This window comes from Hipposideros armiger, unplaced genomic scaffold (assembly GCF_001890085.2).
Source record: "Hipposideros armiger isolate ML-2016 unplaced genomic scaffold, ASM189008v1 scaffold_67, whole genome shotgun sequence".
Lineage (NCBI taxonomy): Eukaryota > Metazoa > Chordata > Mammalia > Chiroptera > Hipposideridae > Hipposideros > Hipposideros armiger.
In genome coordinates this window covers 882,017-896,663 of record NW_017731417.1, presented here as the reverse complement: position 1 = coordinate 896,663, position 14,647 = coordinate 882,017, and the positions used below count along the sequence as shown (strand labels likewise).

Genomic DNA, 14,647 nt, shown 5'->3' with positions numbered 1-14,647 from the left:
TTCATCTTCTAAGTCAGTCAGCAACAAACATTTCTTCAGTACTTGTAGGTTATACACTGGACTAGGCACTGGAACTCGCCCAAAATATAATGAAATGGTCTCTCTGTAGCTGGCATCATTTGCAATGTTTAAGTTCTAGTGAAGTCTTAGATTGTAAGGGGAACAAAGATCCCCAATAGGACAAATCTCAAATGTATTTGAAGATAAAGAATTGTGGCAGACTCTCAGTATTCATTTCACCTCTTTTCCTATAAAGAAGATCTTGATTTTGTTCAGGCAGTAATGTGTCCAGCCTTGGCAGTGGAAGATGTTTGGTCTGAGCCTTTCATGAAATCCTGTTGTTTCCTTTCACGTTCCCCTTGTAGCTAGGAGTATCCATGAGACCTGGACTGGTCAGGTTGTTCCTAGAGAAGATTTGCTTTCCTAAACTAAAGGACAAACAGAGCTGGCACCTCTCCTCTCTTTCTTCTTGATGGAATGTAAATATGAAGGCTGGAGCTTCAGCAGCCATCTTGTTATCATGAAAGAAAGATCCAGAGAGCAGCAGAAGGGTGGGCCTTAGTGATGTGGAGCCACTGAATCAATGCTGTCAACAACCGACTGTGAGAAGGTTAAATCATTCTTCTATGTTAACTGCAGGTGAGTGCATTCCTGATACAGGAATGCATTAAAAATGTCTGTATACACACTTGAGTATGATAAAAAAAAAAGAAAAGAAAAATACACTAGTAATTGCACAATACTTTTAACCAGAACTTTACATAAGCAACCCCCCAGTGAATTCTGGTAAGTTTTTTTTTTTTTTTTTTTTTAGCTGAGCCATCCTGCTACCTGTTGGCAGCTCAGCGGCTGCTCAGCTCAGGCTGGACTCGAACCGCTGTTGCTCAGAGCTCAAACTCTTGAGCAAGCACTTAACCAACTGAGCCACTCGGCCGGCCCTCTGGTAAACTTTTTTGTATAAAGAAAATGCAAAACCTAAGTTTGAAGAATGTCTCTAATAGGAAGTTGGGAAACAGAAAGACATAGTGCCAGAGACCTAGATATGGTGCTAGGACAAATTCTAGTTCGGAAGGCAGAGGCAAGGACACGCAGAGCTGTGTGGCAGAACCAGGTAATGGGCAGGAACACAGAGGGCCTGTCCACCATGGTTGTGATGCCAAATATTTTTCATTTTCTTTCTTTACTGGTTGCCAGATTTAAAACATAAAAATATACGATGCCCAGTTCAACGTGAATGTTAGATAAACAACAAATACTTTCTGAGTATAAGTATATCCCAAATATTGTATTGGGTATACTTACACTCAAAAAATATTTGTTGTTTATCTGACATTCATATTTAACTGGGTATCCTGTAGTTCCTCTGGCAACACTATTTATAGGCCTGGAGTAGAACTGCAGTTCTTGATCTCCCTCTGGTTCAGATAATCTACTAACTAATCACTTCCTCAGCTTCCTTGTCCACCTTATGCCTTGGACTGGAGGAGCTCAAATTCTATCTGCAGCTCTTCTCTTATCCAGCAATGAGACCTTAGAAGTTACTCCACGTTTCATGGCTTAGTTTCCCTCACCTGGACTTCAGCTAGTTCTTTTCTAACATCCCATTGGATCATAAAATTGGATGTTTCAATAATTGATATACGCAAAGTGTCAAGTTAACTGGGAACCAAACTTTTAAATCAATGTACAGGGCTTTACAGTTGGATTCTAAGCAAATGTTAGGGACTGTTCACTAAATGTGAGCTAGTTCAAGTTTCACAAGATATCTAGTTTGGTATTGGGAAGGGGTCTGGAAACATCCAGGGTAATGTCTTGACAAAGACACACAAATAGGTCAAATTAAGTGAGCAAAGGAGCTTAAAACAGGACCTTTGATCTCCAAAAGTGGGTTGGTTATACCATCTTGTCAATTAGTTTTTCCAGAGCAGTTTGCTCCCTTCTCTCAGTCTGTATGTTGACTTCTTTTCATCATCTGTGCTTTCTCTCTATGCATTTAAAGATAAAAAGGTGAGTCATGACATATTAGACACACATAGACCCACTGTGAATTCTCTGGTGTGTTTTCTTTCATTCTTTCTCTAAATTTGGGTGGGGGCTAGAAGCAGAGAGAGGGGAAGGCAGAGATGGGGCTGGTTTGGCCATGGTACTTCACATCGGACCCCAGCTGATGTCAGCTCTTCCGCAGGGCAGCTGGCAGCACTTACTGAAAATTGAATGCCACTGTAGTTATCATACAAGTCACTGATCAGAACTGTGCCTGCCGCAGTTGGGCTCCCCAGACCCTCTCATGGAAATCTCCTCCAAAATTAGAACGCGAAGAGATATTCAGTGTCAGATTTCTGCCAGGCTTTCATTAATCCTCCAGACACCGGCAGGATCTGTCTCGCTTTCTCCTTTTCTTTGCCAGCAAAATGACACTTAAGGAAGAAGGTATCTCTGAACATGCTGGTACATCCCTGACAAACTTTTATAAATATGCCCAGCTGTTTCCCCAAGCTCGGCTCTGTGTAGCCTGCAAATCACTGATTAATTTGCACACAGCTGCTCAGATTCGAGGGCGACAAGCTCTTAAGAAACATTCAGTGCTGCTGGTATTAAGCCTCTAATTTCCTTAAGTGAAAAGCTTCTAAAGCTGTTCAAGTCATCTGAGGAGGCTGCAAAGAAAGGCAGGACTCCTGGGCTTCCTCCCTCCTTGTCTGCCAGCCCCACGATTATGCTGAAAAATCCACATAACTGTTCAGTGCACGTGCTGCTCGATAGTCTTGGAACAACCAGGCCTCTATAGCATTTTTGTTCTTGAAGGAATTGTGGACATCTATTTTCTGCAAGGCACAAAAGGAGACAGTGCACTGTCACGGATGGGACCTTGAGCTCTAAAGGCAAACAGACCAGAGGTACAAGCCCTACTTCCATTCTTAACTTGGGCCTGGGGCAAGTGTTTATCTGTAATAAGTGAGTGTACATGAAAAGGCTCTTGGGGATATTTAATGAGATAATATCTTCAACAGAAAAATGTAAAGTGCATACATAGCCTTTCTACTCGCTCACTGTCTAAGGGAGATTTTGGGTGCTTTTGCCTGCTTTGGTTGTGCCAATCAGGCTAATGGGTGGGGAAGGCAGTTTGGAAAGTTCTGGAAGACGACCTGGAGTTGCATTGGGAAGGGTAGAGATCGACTCCTGGGTGGAAGGTTATAACTGTAGACAGATGGGAAGAAAGGGCACGATGTTGGACTGGACTGAGTGTTTGAGAAAGCATTTGGGAATTTGAAAAGAGAGAAAGGGAATGATGGATGTCTCCAGTGCTCTGCCATGTAAGATATGAAACAGAGCGAGAGGGAAAAAAAAAAAAAAGGAAGAAAATATTTGCTGTTGGTTATAAATCTAGCTTATGGAGTTGTTTAGTTCTTTTGGAGTGTTGGAGCCACTGAAGGGTTTTGGGCGTGGAAATGACAGGGCCAAAGCTTTGTTGCTGACCGTTACGAGGCAGGGCGGAGGATATGCTGACAAAGAGGAGCCTGGGAGAACGCAGCGTAGCAGAAGGACACACTAGACTAGGCAGACAAGAGAGGTAATGAGCCCTTACTAGTGCTGGGTATTCCGTAGGATATTCAGCAGTACCCTGAGATGGTGGACGGTGAGTAGAATTGGGTTTTTCTTCTTACGCGTCTCCTCAATGGGAATATTTTTTCCCATTCCTCTTTGGCTGGCCACATTCTTCTCATTCTTTAAGATCCAGCTCAGGTTCTTCCGCCTCCTAGGTCTCCCCACCACTCTCATCTCCATCATTTTCTGAAATTCAGATTTCTGACTCATAGCCTACTCCACCGTCTTCGGTGGTATCCACCATTGTTTAACTCCACGTCAGCATGCCTGAGCCTGACTTCTTTTTCCTATGAGACTGTAGGCTCCTGGAACTCTTTCTGTCTTATCCCTGGTGCCAAGCACACTGCTAAAACCAAGTAAATAGCTGTTGGATTGAAAGCAAGTTAGGGTTCAGGATATACCTTTCTAGATGACTGGTATAAAACTAATAAGGTACAGTAAGAAGGGAAGAGGTATTTGAATAATAGGACACATACACAGATAAACCTTGAATTTTTCATGAAAATGGGAATCATCCTGCACTATCACTTTAGAATTTGGCAAAGTCAACTTAATATAATATAAATGCATACAGGGATTTATAATTGTTCTGCTGCTGACCTAAGCAATGACCCTTCCTGGAAGCAGACAAAAGAACAAACAAGTCACTGTTTGGATACACGTATGTGTGAGTTGCTTCTTCTTTAATTGAAGTCTTGTCCAAACAGACATTGATTAATACAGAGGCCCTAGGTGGTTATGTGTTTATTATATTTCCATAATTTTATTTCTCCAAAAACCCTGTAATGATGCCTAGAGAAGAATTCATCTTTGTTTATTTAGGGATTTATTTTTGGACTTTAGATAGGCATTTTTTTCTTTTTTTAAAATTAAAGTATAGTTGACATACAATATTATATTATTTTCAGGTGCAGAACATAGTGATTCAACATTTATACACCTCAGGAAGTGATCATCATGATGAGTCTAGTAACCATTTGCTAACATACTAAGTTACTGCAATATTATTGACTACATTCCCTATGCTGTACTTTACATCCCCGTGGCTTATTTATTTTATAACTGGAAGTATGTACCTATTAACCTGGTCACCGTTGTCACCTATTCCCCCACCCTCCTTCTTTGTGGTGACTATCAATTTGTTTTCTGTATCTATGAGTCTTTCTGTTTTATTTTTCTGTTCATTTGTTTTGTGTTTTAGATTCCACATATACATGAAATCATGTTATTTGTCTTTCTGTCTGATTTATTTCATTTAGCATAGTACCCTGTAAGTCCATCTATGTTGTTATAAATGGTAAGATTTAATTATTTTTTATGGCTAGTATTCCACTGTATAAATGTACATATGCACTTACACAGTGGAAAGCTCTTGAACTTAATTGCCTGACCTTGTGTGTGTGTGTGTGTGTGTGTGTGTATCTTATCTATATCTATATCTACATCATCTATATCTATATCTATATCTGTATCTATCTATATATCTATATATATCGATATAACAATACCTATATCTACATCTATATCATCTATCTACCGGGGTACCAAAAAAATGTATACAGGTTTTAAGAGATGTTAACACTTTGGTCAATGTTGCTCAAACAGTAGTTAGCTGTAATCAGAAGTGTCTGGATACTGATGATAACCACTTTGAGCATCTCTTGTAATTGTAGAAGTCGAACATGACTTGTATTCATATTTTATTATCAGTATATATTAATACAGTTTTTTCCTATCTTAAAATGTGTATACATTTCTCCCTCTCTCTCTCTCTCTCTCTCTCTCTCTCTCTCTCTCTCTCTCTCTCTCTCTCTCTCTTTCTCTTTTATCCATCCATCTATTGATGTAGACCTAGGTTGCTTTTATATCTTTGCTATTGTAAATATTGTTGCAATGAATATAAGGGTGCATATATCTTTTTGAATTAGTGTTTTCATTTTCTTCAGATAAATACCCAGAACTGGAATTGCTGGATCATATGGTAGTTCTATTTTTTTATTTTTTGAGGACCCTCCATACTGCTTTCCATAGTGGTGGCACAAATTTACAATCCCACCACAGTGCATGAAGGTCCCCTTTTCTCTACAGCCTTGCAACATTTATTTGTTGTCTTTTTGATAATAGCCATCCTGACAGGTGTAAGGTGATATCCCACTGTGGTTTTGATTTGCATTTCCCTGATGATTAATGATGTTGAACATCATTTCATGTGTCTATTGGCTATATGCATGTCTTCTTTGGAGAAATGTCTATTAAGGTCCCCTGCCCATTTTTTAATCGGATTGTTTTTTTGATGTTGAGTTGTATGTGTTTTTTAAATATTTTGGATATTAAACTCTTATTGGACATATCATTTGTAAATATCTTCTCCCATTCAGTAGGTTGCCTTTTCATGTTGTTGATGGTTTCCTTCCCTGTGCAAAAGCTTTTTAGGTTGATGTAATCCCACTTGTGTATTTCTGCCTTTGTTTTTCTGGCCTAAGGAGTTCATCTTGGTTTCACTAATATTTTTATTATTGTTGTTTGATTTTCTGGGTTTAAACAAGGAAACAAAGTCCCCAAATAGCAGAAATCAAAAGTCCTACATGATCCAAAAGGAACAAACGTAAAGTCTATGTTTGACTGATAAAGAAGGTATGCAGGGGAGGAGGAATGTTTGAGGGAAAACAAACAGCTGATTGGACAGCCATCACGGTATTTGATTCATGTGTGCTCTTTAAGAAATGAAATCAGAGAACTTTAAAAAACAACCAAAGATGTTCAATTAGTGAGGGTGGTGACTGGCAAATCATCAGGTTCCCATCTTCATGTGGACAAGCTGAGACCCAGAAAGATGATGCCGTTTGAAAATAATCAGTTAACTATGCTGCTTTGGTCACTGAGAGAATTTGTCTTTAGGAATGTCTATCACATAAAAACTTGTAATATCTACATAGGAAGAAATGCCTAGTCCTATAACAAAGGAACTATTTTCTTTACAGAAGGATTTTCCCAAAGTTCCTTTAAAAACCAAACCATCCAGTGCACTTGGATTCCAATTTGATATTTAGATATTTGATTTACCCACAATTTTCAAGAACCCTTCAATTGCATAAAAATATATTGAAATGCAGGCAAAGCCAGGCCAATTCAGTTTTAACTTGAATTAGAAGTGACCTAAGTGCAGTCTGAAGGGTGCTATTTCTTCCAGATCAGCTTATATTTGACTTTATTTCCTCACAAAATGGGGAAAAAAATTTTTTTTGACTTTGTGTGACTTTCCACCACAGATATATATTTTTAGGTGTGATTCAACTTTATCTTCTATTTCCTTATCTTCCTAAGAAGATGCATTTGTTCAAAACCAATTTACTTGGTTAATTCTTTCCTCTGTCACCTTTGTAATTATTTCCAATAGGCCTTGGCCACACAATTCTTTCTCCATCATGTGGTTTCATCTCAGCTGAAAGTTTGCATCTGCAAAGTCTGTTGTTATGGCAACAGCCAGGCTGCTACCAGCTTAATATTATGGTTTTACTTCAAGAAAAGGAAAAGGGAAATGAGCGAGAGTGGAGGAGAAATGTGGCCTTTCCCACATATCTGTTTTAAGTAATTTATCTTATCACCGATGTCCTAGTTAATTCTTTTGCATATTCTCTCTTTGCAAGGAACTTGAATGCTACTAAATGCATTGTCTTATGCACATTTATCATTTAATTAATATTTGTTGAGAAGAAACCATGAGGTGTGGTCTAGGCATGTGCATCAGCACAGTAATGCATTCTTTTGAGCATGCATTCCATCATGTGCATTGAGCACCTACCCTGTGCCAGGGGAGCTTTCAGGAGCTGGATCAGATAGTGACCATATTAGACAATGGCATGGCTCTCCTGGAGCCACCATTCTAGGGGAAGAGTCAGGCAGTGAACAAGGAAACACATACGTAAGATGCATTCAGATGCCTCTACGCGGCATGAAGAAAATAATATAGAGTACTCTGACGAAATGATGGTGGGAGTGGGGGTGGGGGTGGGGAGGCATTGCATAGGGCACTCAGGGAAAGCCTGAAGAGTTGACACTGCCTGAATGAAGAAAAGGAGTAGAGCATATAAACATGGCTTGAAAAGGCTTTCTAGGCAGAGGGAACAGCAAGTGCAAGGAAACTGAGGCATGAGCTTCATGGATGTCTGATCTACGTGATCACACAGGGCCTCTCCATCAGGGGGTCCAGCATTTGGCGTATTGCTCTGCTGGTGATGTCTTGGAATTCTTAATGATTTTATCTTTGAACTAGTGTTTTGTGTATGAGGTCTAATGAACCAACGGAGCATGTGTGCAAGCAGAGGCAATACACACTATATGTCTGCCTGCTGTGCCTTACCACCCTTTTTGCACATTGTGTTTGTGAATGTAGCATTCCAGTGGACCCACAATGTGGGGGAGTTCAGTGAGACCCAAAGGGAGCACAAGTTAATTATATTAACAATTGAGTAACGGCTCAGAGTGGCTATGCACTGCCTTTGAACCAGAACTTGCTTTGAAAGCAGAATGAAGGCAATGACATTCTAAGGAACACTGAGGATCAGGGAACCATATCATATCCATTCTCACCATGTTTCTTCCCTGTCTTAGCCAACCACTTACACTGAAAATGAAGACATAGAAGGAAAGGGAAAGCTAGGACAACTCGTAGTTCTTTTGCCTTTCAGTCCTTCCTTACTCATCAGTCAGCCAAAGGTAGACCCATGTGCTGGTAGACCATGTAGGCATCTAGAAATAAAATAAAAACAGTGACGTTTGTTTTATGTAGAATTTCCACTATTGTGGTAAGAATGAAATACATATACATGAATGAGTTACTGAATACAGATTGCATAATTTTTTGTGACTTCACATATGAATTAAATGCATTTATATTTGCACTTAACACTGGCATTGCATAATATAAAAATGAACGGTAAAATTCGTGCTGTAGATAAATTTTTCACTTCCCATTACTGAGAGTGACAATACACAGCAAATAACTGAGTATGGCAGGTTGAGGAGCGGCTGTGGAAGAGACGGAAAACCTTATATTTTAGTACATTTTACAGCACTTACTCCTCTTCCTGCCTTTTTGAACAAATGGTGTCTTAGTCCATTTGGGTTGCTATAATGGAATTCCATAGGCTAAATGGCTTATAAACAACATAAATTTGTTTCTCACAATTTAGGGGGCTGGAAAGTCTGATATCAAGGCACCTGCAGATTTGGTGCCTGGTGAGGACTCTCTTCCTGGTTCATAGATGATGTCTTCTTGCTGTGTCCTCACATGGCAGAAAGGATGAGAGAGCTCTCTAGGGCATCTTTTATAAGAACATTAATCCTATTAAAGAAGGCAGAGCCCTCATGACCTTTTACCACCCAGAGGTGCCCACCTCCTACTCCTGTTACTTTTGCAGTTAGTATTTCAACATATGAACTTTGGGGGGAACCAACATTCAGTCCCTACCAAGGGGCCCTATGTTTTAATTTTTCACCAGACTCCACAAATTGTGTCGCTGGCCATGGTGATAACGTAAGTCACATGAGAAAATATATTATTGCATAGAAGAACTTGGAAAAATTAATTATTTAGCATTTCTGAGCCTTTATTTCCTGGGCTCTAAAATGCAGATAAAAATACCCCCATGAATGAGGTCGTAACGAAAGGTGTTTCACAAGATACTGCATAATCCACACTGGGCAAAGTCCTTTATATTTATCAGGCACTCAGTAAGTGGTTGATGTGGCTTTAAAAGCACCCTAGACACGTAAAATACGATGTTCTCTATGGATATGATTTATCCTAGGGTTGTAGAGATGGGAAAGTCTTTCTAGGTAAAACAATCTTTACATTTCCATAGAGAAATTCCTGCTTTAAAGGAACTTGAGAGAGAACGTACAGCTAATATATTCCATAACACCTTGGCTTCAGGACAGCATTTGACAAATTATTTTATCTTCTTTTGTGGAAAAGGAGAAAAGTAGGCTAGATGGTAAGTTTGATAGATTTGGATCGGTTCAGATATTTTACTCAGAGAGTTTGATTTCCGGATTATGGTGGCATGGGTCAAGTGATATGCCAGAAACTTTGTTGTTGGCTCTGTAGGATGTTGGCACCATAACCTATCAGGAGAGCCTAATCTTCCAAGTAGCCTGTCTTTGTAGTGAGTCTCCTGTTTAATATTTAATCCGGGGGCTTCATGGAAGACATACCTGGCTTCATGATAAAATATGCTATGTTAGAAGGAAGAGCTAAAACTTTAGGTGACTGACGCACAATTCCAAATTATTTTGTTAGGCTGGCATCATGAACCAAACCTAACAGAATGAAACACAACATGGTTAAAGTTAGTTAAAAGTAAAAACAGAGGATAAAGTATCTTAGGCTTACAAGAGTATCCTGTGACAAAGGGCTAAATGTCAGAATTGGCTGTGAGTCATTCATTAGGCATATATTTTTGCTTAAAAGCTATTCAGTGCCAGTCAACAAGTTGGAGGAATACAAAGGTGCTAGGAACAGAGAATTCCATGGTGAACATGGTAGATACAGCACAACCCAGACATGTGAAGTCACCAAGGAGGGCAAGCAATGCTGATGTCAACCTAAAATAATCTTTATTCATTATTTTGTTTGGCTCACGAGATCACTGACTTATTACATAGTCCTGCTGGATGTGGGGGCTTAGGTTTACTTCTTGGAATGAATATCGCAAGGTGCTTCCAGAGGAAGCTTCTGTGGATTAAAAAAAATTTGTTTAAACTGTCATATGAGGAATGAATGGAATGATGGAGGGTTCCCAATTAATATTACTACTATAATTGATGATGCCCGATTATATTAAAACAAAATCATACCCAAAAAAATCCCTGAATCAGCTAATTTTGCATATTTAGCCTGGGAAAAGCCCTTGGGAAATGCTAAATTGCTATATTTAAATATTTAACAGATTTTTATGTGGAAAATAAAATTAGGCTTTTTCTGTGTTGAACCTTAGTTAGAATTAAGACAAATGAGTGGACAGGAAGGTGAATTTTTGGCTCAATGTGCAGAACGCCTTTCTGCTGAGGGTTGACCTACCTGTCATTGGAATTGTTTTTTTGGGGGGCCCGAACGGCCATTTTTCAGGTGTGATACTGAATTAAATATTGAACCATATAGTTTCTATGGTTCTTTCCTATGCTCAGATTCCATAATGTTGTTATGGAATTTAATGCAATTCAACAGCCATTTAGCCCCTTCTATGTGGCAGCCATGTCACTAGGCACTCCAGAAGTTATACAAGCACTGGAAAAAAAAATTGTGCCTTCACCAAACTGACAGTCTTCATGACTGACCCAAAATATTTAACCAAGAAATATATCCTAAAGACACTCAATTTGAGTTAGGTTTTGAATGAAGCAAGGACTTTAGTTTCAGAAAGGAAAGGGAAAAATGATAGAAAAGAGAAATATTGAGATATAACACTCTTACAAAAAAATTGGAAGATATTTAACTTGCTGGTAATGGAGGTAGGTATCGAGTTATCTACCACAAAATGAGTAGCCAGTAAAGTTAAAAAAAATGACTTTAAATGATGTACCACTTCCATATGCCATGTTGTGTACATTGGGGGGATTCAGAAGGGGCTCGAATTATGGACATGGCTTTGGGGACTTCAGAGATGCCAAATCCTCACCATGCTCTCACCCCTGTCTGAGTGGTTCCTTACACATAGGGTACCACTTTTAGCACCACATGACCCTGACATCCTGGCTACGGCTAACTGGGATAAGGATGAAAGCAATGAAGGACAAATGTGGTCTTAGTGGGGGCTGGTATGAAAGCTCTGGCCAGTGTGAGCTCTCGGTGGGGAAATGACCACTGTGTCCCTACCTGTTGTTTCTCTTTGTGAATGTCAATATGAAATGTGCCTGTGAGTTTTCTTTCTTCATTTGTTGTTCTTTTGTTGTTTTCAGTTTTGTATCCCACAAATCAGTGAAATCGTATGGTTCTCTACTTTTTCTATCTGACTTATTTCGCTTAGCATTATAATCTCAAGATCCACCTATGTTGTCACAAATGGCATTATTTCATCTTTTCATAGATACAGACAATAGTTTAGTGGTTACCAGAAGGTGAGGGGGGAGGGAGGTGGCAGATGATGGTAAAGGGGGTCAAATATATGGCCATGGAAGGAGAACTGACTCTGGGTGGTGAACACACAATGTGATATATAGATGATGTATTACAGAATCATACACCTTAAATCTATACAACTTCGCTAACAATTATCACCCCAATAAACTTTAATTAAAAAAACAAGAAATGTGCAAAGGAGCCAGCACAGTAGGATATGGAAGAAGCCAAGACATATACCGAGGGATGCTGGAGAACCGATTCCATGAAGTAGCAGAAGCAATGGCACAGAGAGAATGAGAGCAGAGGAGAACCAGTAGAGCAAGGCAGGAGCATCTGAAGTGGACATACCCATTAAATCACATTCATGATGCCAGAGTGCTAGACACCCAAGCAACGGCTGCCAGGACAAGGAAACAACATACACATAAGAGGGTGGACCTAGGTATTAATGTCTGTGCTAAATATGAAAACTCTGGTGGGAAATCAGAAAAGGGAAAAAAATCATGGTGGTCTTGGCAGTGAAGGAAGGGGCAAGATTTGAGCTGGGCAAGGGTAAAAATTCAGTTGCCAAGGATGCTGTGCATGAGGATGAGAAAGGGAAGGCTTGTGTGTAGGGATTCAAAGACCAGCATTCCTGAAAGATTATACTTGGGAAAAATGGAAGAAGTGTATCTGTGCCAAAGAGAGAGCAGAAAAGACTAATTTCCCAGAATTCATTGCCTTCTTTAAAAATGTCAAAATGGCCTCTATGTGGCACTTCCACATTTAACACTCTCTTCCAGTTCCTACTGGGGAGGAAGCATCAACGTCAAATCCGTTCTGCATATGCTCTCAATTCTCAAGGTCTTTTCCACAGTCACACTGAACTCCAAGTGTTTTTAGTCACCTCCACTGTGACAGGGTGAAAGGCGTGTTCTGACAGTTTAATACTCTCTGCCGACAAAAGTGTAAATTGTGAGGGTGATTTGGGGACTGTGGACAGCTGACCATGGGACCAGGGTAGAGGACTTCTAATCATTTTCTATAAATAACTAAACTTTTCTCAGCTGGTAATGATTTTCTGTCTTCTCTTGGCAAAGCCTGAACTTGAACCAAGAAGCAAATTGTTCTGGCTTGTTCCACAGGTCCTCTGCCTAGAAGCAAAGTGGCCCAATCATCAACATGGGATGGTGAAAGGGAGGAAGCATTGTTTTCTCTTGCCCCTAATGAGTTTTAAATAAATTTGATTCCTAGGCTTTAAATTAGGGAAGCATCAGGCAGCTAGCTCTGTGAGAGGTGTAAACAAGGTTCCAGATTTTCTGCTCCCTGCTGAGAGTTACTGAAAACTGTTTCTGTGTTTTTCTGAATAGAACATTTTAGCTGAGGCTCAAAATGAGGGGGTGGAATCTCGGCAAATGTCGACATGCAAAGCAAGGGCTGGTCTATTAAAATCCTATTAACTGGCTCAGAAACTTGCCATTCTCTCTCTCTCTCTCTCTCTCTCTCTCTCTCTCTCTCTCTCTCTCTCTCTCACACACACACACACACACACACACACACACACACATCCTTCACCTACCTGTTGGCTTACTGTTCATAGATGGAGAAAAGCGCCTTGGACATCATAAATGTAATTTCTGTTAGCTAATCGGATTGGAAGTTTCCGATGAAGAGATAGGCACAACAGAATTCAGAGGGGTTAAGAGATGAGGTGGAAAATGGAAGCTGTTGTGTTTCTGTGAGGTGGATTTCAGAATATAAAATGTCTGCACAAACCCCTCAATAGAAGAAAACTGGGCCCCCGACCTCTCTGTTTCAAGAGCACATGACAAGCCCTCCGTGAGCAGGGTAGGAGATGAAGCTATGAGAGCTGTAACCACTTTCTGGCATCTGTAGGATATCGGCACCATACCCTATCAGGAGAGCCTAATCTTCCAAGTGGCCTGTCTTTGTAGTGAGTCTCCTGGAACATTTAGGGCTTGAGGGTCCATGAAGAATGAATCTGCATTCCTACTGAAATCACTCTTACTTCCAGAATGTTAAGTCTGGGGAAGAATTATGGTGGAAGAGTGGTCGCAGATGATCAAGTGGCTTTTTGTAATTGCAAACTACAATGCCTGCTCTGAGGTGTCGGATTAATGGGCATTCATTGGGGTTTATTGATAGGCTAAGGTGATGGACTAAGGAGGGTTGGGTTTTTATCTTCTGCTGAAAGCATGGAAGAAAATTTGGTGACTTGACTTCCATCTTGACTCTGCCTCTGGAGCACTGTGTGAGTTTGGTTCGAGAAACTACCTTTGTGCTTTGAGATTTTAGAGGGTAGAATGGCAGTAATGATAGTTAGAAGGAATGTAGCTGGCGGACTGCTACCTGGGCCCCTCTTACTTCCTGCCACAAGGGGGAGGATGCTAACCTGATGGATGAGCAGAATAGATACCCTGGAACCCGGTCCAGCTCCTCCCTTTAAGAGTGGCCACTTACTGCTGACAGCCCACAGTTGTGTCCCAGGAATTGTTCCGAGAGTAAAGGAACCATTTTGCCCAAGGTTCTATACTCCTTCCCCAGGCATAGCCTTTACCCAGTGACTTTCGATGCCAGGGTATGAAGGCCCAGGCTTCGTGCCTTCATTCAGGACAATTTTGAAGATCCATCTCAGTTCCAGTGCTCCCTGTGGAATTGACAGAGGCCTTTGTCACACCTGCATTGCAGTTCAAATTCCCTGTCTGCCCAGTGTTGCTTTTTTCATTGCCCCTCCCAATACACCTGAAGGGTGATCCTGAAATACCCTTCGATAAACTTCCTGCATATAAATCTCTGCTTCAGAGTCTATTCCTGGGAGGACCAATCTCAGAAAGTGAGTCTAGGATATTGATTATGACTTATTTATTATAGAGCTGGGTCATCGCTTTTATGTGTTATTTAATTCAATTTTAACTTTTAAAT

At 40.3% G+C, this 14,647-nt stretch overlaps 1 long non-coding RNA gene across 2 annotated transcripts in view; it reads left to right on the top strand.

The window, feature by feature from the left end:
- Window positions 1-2,667: 2,667 nt before the first annotated feature.
- LOC109382651 (uncharacterized) overlaps window positions 2,668-14,647 on the top strand; it is a 229,038-nt gene continuing 217,058 nt past the window's right edge. For both annotated transcript variants that reach the window (XR_002123955.1, XR_002123954.1), the window contains exon 1: window positions 2,668-2,894. This is a non-coding gene — a long non-coding RNA (uncharacterized LOC109382651). The remainder of the gene's footprint in view (window positions 2,895-14,647) is intronic.